Source organism: Hibiscus syriacus, unplaced genomic scaffold, assembly GCF_006381635.1.
Source record: "Hibiscus syriacus cultivar Baekdansim isolate YM2019G1 unplaced genomic scaffold, ASM638163v2 tig00003096_pilon, whole genome shotgun sequence".
Lineage (NCBI taxonomy): Eukaryota > Viridiplantae > Streptophyta > Magnoliopsida > Malvales > Malvaceae > Hibiscus > Hibiscus syriacus.
Window position 1 is genome coordinate 543,976 of NW_024061961.1, and position 9,973 is coordinate 553,948.

Genomic DNA, 9,973 nt, shown 5'->3' on the forward strand with positions numbered 1-9,973 from the left:
TAATAATTAAGGTAGAAAATGTGATTTTTTATAAAATTGAGATAAAATAGAAGGTCCTTAATAATTAAGATAGAAAATGGAATCTTAAGTTATTTCTTAAGCTTCTCCCCTATGCATGCATACTTGCTACCCTCGTATTTTACTAAAAATCTTATTACATAAAAAGAAGATATATCGTAAAACAATAAATAAAGGTTATGAGTGATTCATGTGTACTTGGTATGTAAAATCAGGTAATGGTTCAGGTTTCAATCGGATCCTGTCAGGTCAGGTAAAATCAGATATAAATCATGTCAACTCAATTTGATGGTTCAACTCGGATCAAGTCAGGTCCATGTCAAATCAATAGGTATCAGTTTAGGTCATTTTCAGGTTGATTTGACATCAGATTCAGTTCGAGTTAATTTTAGTTTGGATCGATGTCAGTTCAGGTAAAAAAGGTTCAGGCCCGAAGCAGTTAAATACCATGTTAATTCAGGTTCGGATGGACTTCAGTCAAATCTCGTTCAGATCGGATTACATCATTGACATACAAAATTCAGGTCGGATCTTACCAGATACTGATTGACTTCAGGTCAGGTCATTTTTGTTTTTTCGATTAATTATTTTTCACCTTTCATGAACGTTGAATTGCAATTTGTAATTGTATATCATTTATAGTAAATTACAAAAAATATAAATAATTATGGATCAATTTTGATAAAAACATAATTTGAATGACTAAATTGAACAAATATGAAATTACAAACAAAAATTTAAACAAATTAAACAACACACATTGACGAGGGATCAAACCGAAATAATTTTAAAATGTGAAGTTAAAATTAATATAAAATTGGACTAAATTGTATCCATTTAAAAAGTTGGTGAACAAAAGTTTATAGGGTTTTAAGATTATAATATAATTTATAAAATTTGGAATGAAGTTTATTATGTGATTTATATGGTATGAAGTAAATTATAAAATATAAATAACTATGAGTCAATTTCATATACAAATATAATTTTAAGGACTAAATTTAACAAATATGAAATTAAAAATTTAAATAAATTAAACAACACAAAGAGATCAAATCAAAATAATTGTAAAATGTGAAGAAAATTTATAAAATAGATTCAATTGCATTCATTTCAAAAGTTGAGAAAAAATTGAAATAATTATAATATATATTTATATATATATATATATATTATAATAATATAATATGTATGATGAATGTGTAAGAATCAAACCATAAATAAATATGTAATCAATTAGGATCTAATAATGTCAAACTATTAAGAATAAAATACTAGAATGTGGAAGCGTACCTGAATTAATTGATATGTTGAAATCATTGAATATTTCTTTGGTTGTGATCTTCTAAAAAGATAGAGTTCCCTCAAGTATAGCTCTCTGATGGAAATAAGAGTAAATACGAGATTATCTATTTCTTGGGGACCATAACCCCTTTACGTAGATGACTTAAAAATCAATTATTGTTTGTACTTATAATTCTGTCCTCATCGAATTATAAATACAACTTTAATAGTATATACACTTTTATTTCCATGACACTTCTAATACCTTAGGACTTTATAACATAATTAGTTACTTAATTTATGTCATATTTCATGATAACAATATACATTATAAATATATGCACATAATTATGGATTTTAATCCAACACTCTCCCACTTGGGCAACATATATTTCCTGATAAATGTATAATCTTATGAGCTCAAAACTTGTTATCATACAATAACAATCTCATCCATCAAATATATCCATATAGGATCAAAGTGGCCTTTGCCATATTTATCATGACTAGACCCAACAATAGCCACGTATACAAACACAATCAAATGACATATATCAATCATGGAGCATAGCATGGAAATTACATGCAAGGTGAACTGCACATGTCTATTTCCAACTAGTCCTCTTCAAACATTAGTGAGATCAAAATTTACCAAAACCAGAGTGGATAAACCAAAATAAACTTTATTTCTGTAGAAAATAACCTTAAAATAAATATCCTTAAACTGAAATAATTGAAATCGTGTTTAAAACAAACAAGCATTTTTAAAGTTACAAACTCCCACTAAAATTGAATATCATTAAGTGATATTAAACCCACATGAGTAGTGTGCTCATGGAAGACCTTGAGTGACAATTCCTTAGTAAGCGGGTAATTATGAGTTGTACCAATATTCTCTATAAACACATAACAATTTTGAATTTTCTTTAACAACCAGAAACATAATGTCTATATGCTTAGACAAAAGGTGTTTATATTATATATTGAATAAAGGACTGTAACTTAGTTGTCACAAAATAACTCAAGTGGTCTTTCTTATTAATCCATAATTTGTAGTTCATGTGACAAAATTTTGTATCCATATTTCAATAAATTGAAATCCATAAAGTTGATGATCTCTTACTTACTATATGATATATGAGCATCTAATATTTTTGTTCTTAAATGTATTTCATGAATCAATTTGGCTGCTATCCAATGATTCATACTTAAATTGCTTAAATATATGCTTAATATTCTAAAATTATACGCTATATCCGAATGCGTACAAACACGAGTATTCATTAAACTCCTCATTTACTTTTAAGGTAAGGAACCTTTAATATTTCCTTAGTTTCAAAAAATCATTCTTATGGCATTAATCAAGACTAAACTTATTTTCTTTAGTGATAAGGGGTAATATTTGGCTTAGTCCAACTGAACTTATAGTATATAAAATTATAAACTAAATTTATCTCAATACCAAATAAGATAATCACTTGGTGAAATTTGTTATACAATTAACGGGAGTATATTTAAACTCATAAATGGATTTCCTTAATTTGCATATCATTAATTTTGTATCATCAAACACAATTTTCTAATTGCACTATATATAACATCTCATCAATGTTACCATGTTGAAATCAAACTTATGCAACTTAGGATTAAATATGAGCAATAATATCTTGATTATCCTGAAAGAGTCTTTCAATGAAAGCAAAGAGAAAGTCTCTACAAAATCAATGCATTCTTTATGAGTATATCCTTTAGATACAAGACATGACTTATACTTGTCAACATCACCATTTGCATCCATCTTGATTATAAATATCCATTTATAACCAATCAACTTTGTACTATTAGGTAATGAGATAAGTCTTCGAACTTTATTATATTGTATAGAACATATACTCTTCTTACATGGCATTAATCCACTTTTGAGAGCCAAAAGTTTTATGACATGGCAATTGATCAGATCATCTTCCATCATTCTAATGTCATCATTATTTCTTGTAGAAACATAATAATCCAAAATAATATTCCTCTTAACTTGTGGATCTTCTGAATGACATTTATTCTTTAGGTTGTTAAGTTTGTTCTTCCGTAACAATTTCTCATCTTAAATGGGGAGTTGTTCCATATTATCTTGTTAAGGTTCTAGATTCACTTCTTGATTATCGACATGTATGAACACATGAAAATCATCAAAAGTGATAATAAGAATTAAGTTTTATAATTCAATTCTCCCTCAAAAGTAATTCCTAAAACCTTATTTCTCATTCCAAACTCAATATCCTCAAAAATTGAGTGATAATAAGAATTGAGTTTAAATTCAATTCCCCCTAAAAAATAACATTATAGATCTCATCCTAAAAATATTACTAATTATGAGATCATAAAATTTAAAACCCCTAAATCATGTATAACAACCAAAGTAGTTGCTTACTGTTTTAAAATTTAATTTCACCTCATATGTCCTAATTTATTACAGAAGAGAACAACCCTTTATAATATATTATTATCTATTTGAGTTGGACCCTTAACAACTACAATCTGGTTTTATTTTTGCCCTTATCTTTATATGCACTTTTTAAATGAGTACTTTCAAACTTAATATGCTTCAACCTTTCTTCCTCTTGCACACAATAAAAATGAGCTCATTTAGAGTTCAATTCTGCCTTTGAGTTGATTAAACTCTATAGGAAGCGATACGGGGAATTACAAGAACAAGTAATTCTTTAGAAAAACTCGATCTTAAGTGCCTTAATTCTTGAAGCAAGATGAAACATATCCATAATGTACTCCCTCACATTTCCTTTACCCTTATAATGTATAGACATAAAAGAAAACAAAAGTGATGTCATTTAAAGCTTATTATTTTTGGGAAAAACATTTCTCAATTTCATTAAAGAAACCATTACCCTTAGTAATCTTTTCAGATTATGTACCCTAAAAGGCTTCTAAAATGTTGTGTTTCATGATCACTAGTCTAATGCAATTTGAACAAATTTCATCTCTCAAAATTCTTTACACCAATTAAGGATGACATCCCCATGAGAGGTGGAAATTGTTATTTCCTTAGTGAAAAGTCTATGTTCATACAACCAAAATCTTATGTAAATACATTTTCTCATTCCTTAAGATTCGATTTCTTCAGCATGAGCAGAAAATCTAGAATAACAATATTGTGATAGTACTAAATAAATAATTAATTGAATACAAAACAAAACATAACCAAATTGAAGCTCCCATCTTAAGTAAACAAACAAATTCAAAAAAAATGGCTAATTCCCATCACAAGATATCAAAAACTACATCAATATCAAGTCTTTGGACAATAATATTAATAGTAAACGATACTCTTGTTGTAGTAATCAAACAATGACAATAAGTTATGTCGAACAAAAGATTAATCTTTGGACTAATGTAATGCTCACACAAAAAAATACCTTATAATTGTCACATGTTATTACCACAGGTGTCCTTTAAATTCGAGCAAATATTAACTTTCCTTTGGGTCCATTAATAATGCATGAATAACAAGAAACACATAATCATCTTGATATTTTAAATAAATAATCCTACACAAAAGAGGTCACTTTGGCGACATTATGTTTCAACTAATCTATCAAAATATCACACATAGCCATAATTTGAATTAGTTTGTTTCAAAATATATATATTCTAATAACCAACAATCAAAACTGAAAGAAAAAACTAATCTGAATATATACATGTATTGCATTAACAATATAAATAAAATCATATAAATATTGTCGACCGATCAATTTCTCTTAATTTATCTTTTAATTAAATTAAAAGATGACCAAATATTAATAAATTTGAATACACTTAAAACTTATCTTAAGATATCAAATACCCATTAATATTTGATCTTTAGACAAAAATATTCACCTTAAGTGATATCTGATGTAGTAACCAAACATTGATAATAAGAACATGTCAAGCAAATATTTTCCTTTTGGTAAATTTATTACTCACATCAAACCGAATAATTATCACATGCTTTTTTACCAAAGTTGTATGTACAATTATGTCAACTATTAATCTTCATTTGGATCGGTCAATACTAACATATCTTAAAGTACATGTACATAACCTTTTTAAAAAATATTTTCCTTAATGGATACCACTTTAACGACTTATTGCTTTAATTAAGTCGTCTAAAAATAATAGTATTTAAATTTAATATTTTTATAACAATCAAATTTCAAAATTGAAAATTTTGATTGCACTACAGTATCCGAAATAACCCAAAATAAGGTTACATAAATGGTGCTCTCAAAAATTTAAAACTCAAGTCTTTGATTGTTTCTGAAGAATTCCTTAAACATGAATTTAATTCATAAATAAATTAATTACCATATACAAACCAAATTCAAAATAATCAATATTGAATCAAAAGTCAAAGTCAAAGTACATACTAGTGAATTAAATCTTTAACCAAATTGAATCGAATATATCAATACCAAATATATATTCTATGATCTATAATAGTAAAAAATCAAAATTGAACTTTCTAATCACATCATGATTTTCGAAATAACCCATAATAAAGTTATCCAAACGACGTTATTAGAAACCGAAAACCTAAACATTTGACTATTCTTAAGAATTTCTTAATCATTAATCATTAGCCTTAATACCAAATTTGAAACCACATACAAACTAATAGTCTCAATAAAAAATTATATGAATTACCGTATGCAACTGCAAAACAAATATCATAAAAGACAATATAAAATCTCACGATTTGAAATCCATGAATATATAGAAAACTATTGAACTTTGAACGTTCAATTGTACATTAATTTTGGGTTCTATCAAACATCAGAAACTTTATTGCCTTGAATAAATCAATAATCCTCAAACATACAACAAACTAAATTCATAATTCAAAATCAATCGATTAAAATTATGAAAAGTTCGCATCAACAATTAGCAGTAAAATTAACGCACACCATGGTTAATATACACCAAAAGGTAATTGAAGATTTGCTAAGTGAAATATATATGAGGGCAATCGGCGAATTATTTTATATAAAGGCTAACTCCAATCCATGAACAACAAGGGAAAAAGGGAATAAAAAATGCAATTGGAGATTTACTATTAGAGCAAGCAATCGATTAATAAAAATAAATTGTAATATGGATAGAAATCAATATTGTAACAGCCATGATTAATAATCCTTTATTAAACCATAAATTGAATATCATATACCTTAATTCAAATATTCAACCTTTCAAACTTTAGGAATAAATCAAATCAAAAAAATAAAAGAAAAATTCAATTCTCAATAATTTAACATGACAGGAGATGATACCACTTGTAAGAATCAAAACATAAATAAATATGTTAATCAATCAGGATCTAATAATGTCAAACCATCAATAATAAAATACTAGAATATGGAAGTATACCTAAATTAATTGATAGCTTGGAATCCTTGAATCTTTCTTTGGTTGTGATCTTCCAAAGAAGATAGAGTTCCCTTAAGTATAAACTCTCTGATGGAGATAAAAGTAAATACGAGATTGTCTATTTCTTGGGGGACCATAATCCCTTTATATAGATGATTAAAAATCAATTATTGTATGTACTTATAACTCTGTCCCTCATCGAATTATAAATACAACTTTAAAAGTATATACACTTTTATTTCCATGACACTTCTAATACCATATGACTTTATAACATAATTGATCACTTAATTTATGTCATATTTTATGATAACAATATTGTTAAGTTAATCAATCGACGGAATCGGCTAAGAGGGGGTGAATTGGCAATTAAAATTTTGGTGGAAGCTTTTGCAGAAAATTGAAAGTAATTGCACAACGATTTAGAGTGGTTCGACTTTCTCAATCAAAGTCTACGTCGACTACCTTAGCTATCCACACTAAGGATTTTCCAACAAATTCACTAATTTTTTTTCTTTTGAGGCCAAAGAGATAACCTTACAACTCCCTCAAGAATATACCCCAATTCTTGAGAACTTCTTTCTCAAAGAGAAGATTACAAATTTGCAAACTTACAAGGAAATCCTCACAAGGTAGATTGTTTGCACAATTCTAGAACAAAGAAAAGAACACTAAAAAATGAATACAATTTAGTACAAGTAGTGTTCTTGAAAGCAAAATGAATATTGAATAAAACAAATAGGCTTGAAATGCTCAAACTTGAGGTTTGATGTTTTCTCTTTGATTCTCTCTTGATTTTTGTTGATTGTTGTTTCTTGTTATTGGTCAATAGCTTCTAAGCTTGTTTAAATACACCTTCAAATGATTTTGAACATTGGGGATGCTTAGTGGAGTCAATAGAGCCATTTAAGTGTGAAAACAATTAATTAAATTTAGTTGGGAGCGTCAGTGCATTGATGCATACCCATGGTGCATCGGTGCATCGGTGTAAAATTCAAATATTTTGACCGTTGGAACACTTAGTGCATCGGTGCACCAAGTGTGCATCGATGCATAAAAAGCATTCGATGTTTTGAAAAAGCCTGAGTGCATCGATGCATGGTATGTGCATCGATGCATAAAATGCATTCGATGTTTGAAAAATTAATTGGTGCATCGATGCATGGATTGGTGCATCGGTGCAGCACTTTTAAAAATTGATTTTAGGCTTGATTTCGGTTCAAAATACTTTGTGAAAATTGTTTAAAAAATAGTTTAAGTATAAAACATAATTTTACACATTTAGTAAGGTTTAAAATTGATCTTAAAAGACTTGGAGTAATAATTTGATATTCGATTAATTGAATCGAATATACTTAGAAAATCATTTGTAAAATCTTAAAATTCATTTAAACTTAGTTTGTTATATCGAAATATCAAAATGTTTTCAACAATCTCCCCCTTTTTGATATAACAAAACACTTGAGTAATTTTAAGATTTTCTTTGAAAATAAATTTTGAAAGCCAAGTTTGAAATTACTCCCCCTTACTTTAACGCTTCCCCCTTTAAAAAAAACTTAATTACTTTGACATTTCTCCCCCTTTTTGTTAAATCAAAAAGACTCAAAAACCGATTTAAACAAGTTTTTGAAAAAAAAAGCCAATTGATTATAAATATATATATAGCTTAAGCTGCTAAGATCACAATCAAAAGAGAGATTAGCCATTAGTTTCATAATCAATATTCATAAACAAATGTGAAATGGCATAATTGGTCATAATGTACTAGTATGTAAATGATGCAAAAATAAAATTAAGCTCATAATGAAAATTCAAACCAAATATATATAAATATTAAGTTAAAAAATCCATAAAAACAACAAATAAGTTCAAAACATCAAACAACCATCAAGTTTAAACATCCAGAAACATCAAAATCAATCCAAGTTTGAAAATCCAAGAAATCATAACAAGGAAACAAATTTATTCCATCGGAGGATCGGGAGGAGGAGGATAATGAGCTCAACTTCAAGAGTGAGTGCGTCCATACGTTCACGCATCTCCCAAAGAAACTCAGTAATCTGAGACTCCATGGAGGCAAACCACAGATCAAACGACTCCATGAAGGATAAAAATATGGTGGCATTTGATCTTCTTGCCGTGCCGGTTCTGGTGCAGGCTCATCGTCTGGAACGTGATCGTCGATATCTTGCATAAGTTGTTGAAACTCAGGATCATCGTCAGCAGCCGGTGCCGGAGGAGGAGGAGGAGCATGAGAAGATCTAGGAGCAGCTCGTGAAGAACTCGCTCCGGAGTTTGCTTACCGGGTCGAAAGACCCAAAGACCGGTTTCCTCGTCTTGTTTCCAATCACCTTTCTTCAAGGAAGTAAGGTTGATTTGATTTTGGAGTGGGATAAAATTGTCGAGAGAGACATATAGACTGAGTTTGATAAAGAGGTTACTCAAAGACATCCATAAATCAATGTTTCAACATGTTTTGAAGGAACAATGTTTATGATGTCCACTAGTTGACTAAATATAATGTGGAGCAGATTTATTTTGATCTTATTCTTAATACATTGCATCCACCATAAATCCCTAGCACGTAGAGTGAAGTACCTACCTCGGATGGTCTAAACCACCAAGAAATCATCAAATGAAGAAAACGATTGTGATGAGATCGTAGAGTACACTAGAATTTGGAACATAGGGATATTCCACATTTTCATTCTCCTTAAATAACCCGTCATCATCTAACCCAAAATGGAAAGATATAGTCTCGGGGTCAATATTAATATATTGGCCTAAAAGATAGGATCTAATGGCTATAGTCCACATTGAGTTTCGTTTTAAATACATACCGCATTGGAATAGAAAATGCGGACTAACTGTTGATAAACGATAGGTTTGAGCTGAAACATTTTATCAAACTTCCAAGCTTTAAGAATCGGAAGGTATTCAAATTCAATATCTATCATAGCTTGAAGAGAAGGAATACTCTCTTCTCGAATTCTATAAGATTGAAGATAATTTCTGTACCTAGAGTACAATTCGTCTCTACGATGCTCAAGCATGTTAAAACAAGATCCTAATAGAGATGTAGGTGGAGGAGGAACGGGATTAGGAGGTTGTTTGAACGAGAACGACTCGATAAAGTTTTAGGGCGTTTGGGATTATACATGGTTTAGGAGTCGAAAAAAGGAATATAACCTACAAATTAAAACACATGTATGCAATTTAATCAATCCCAAAACTCAATTGAGTCCAC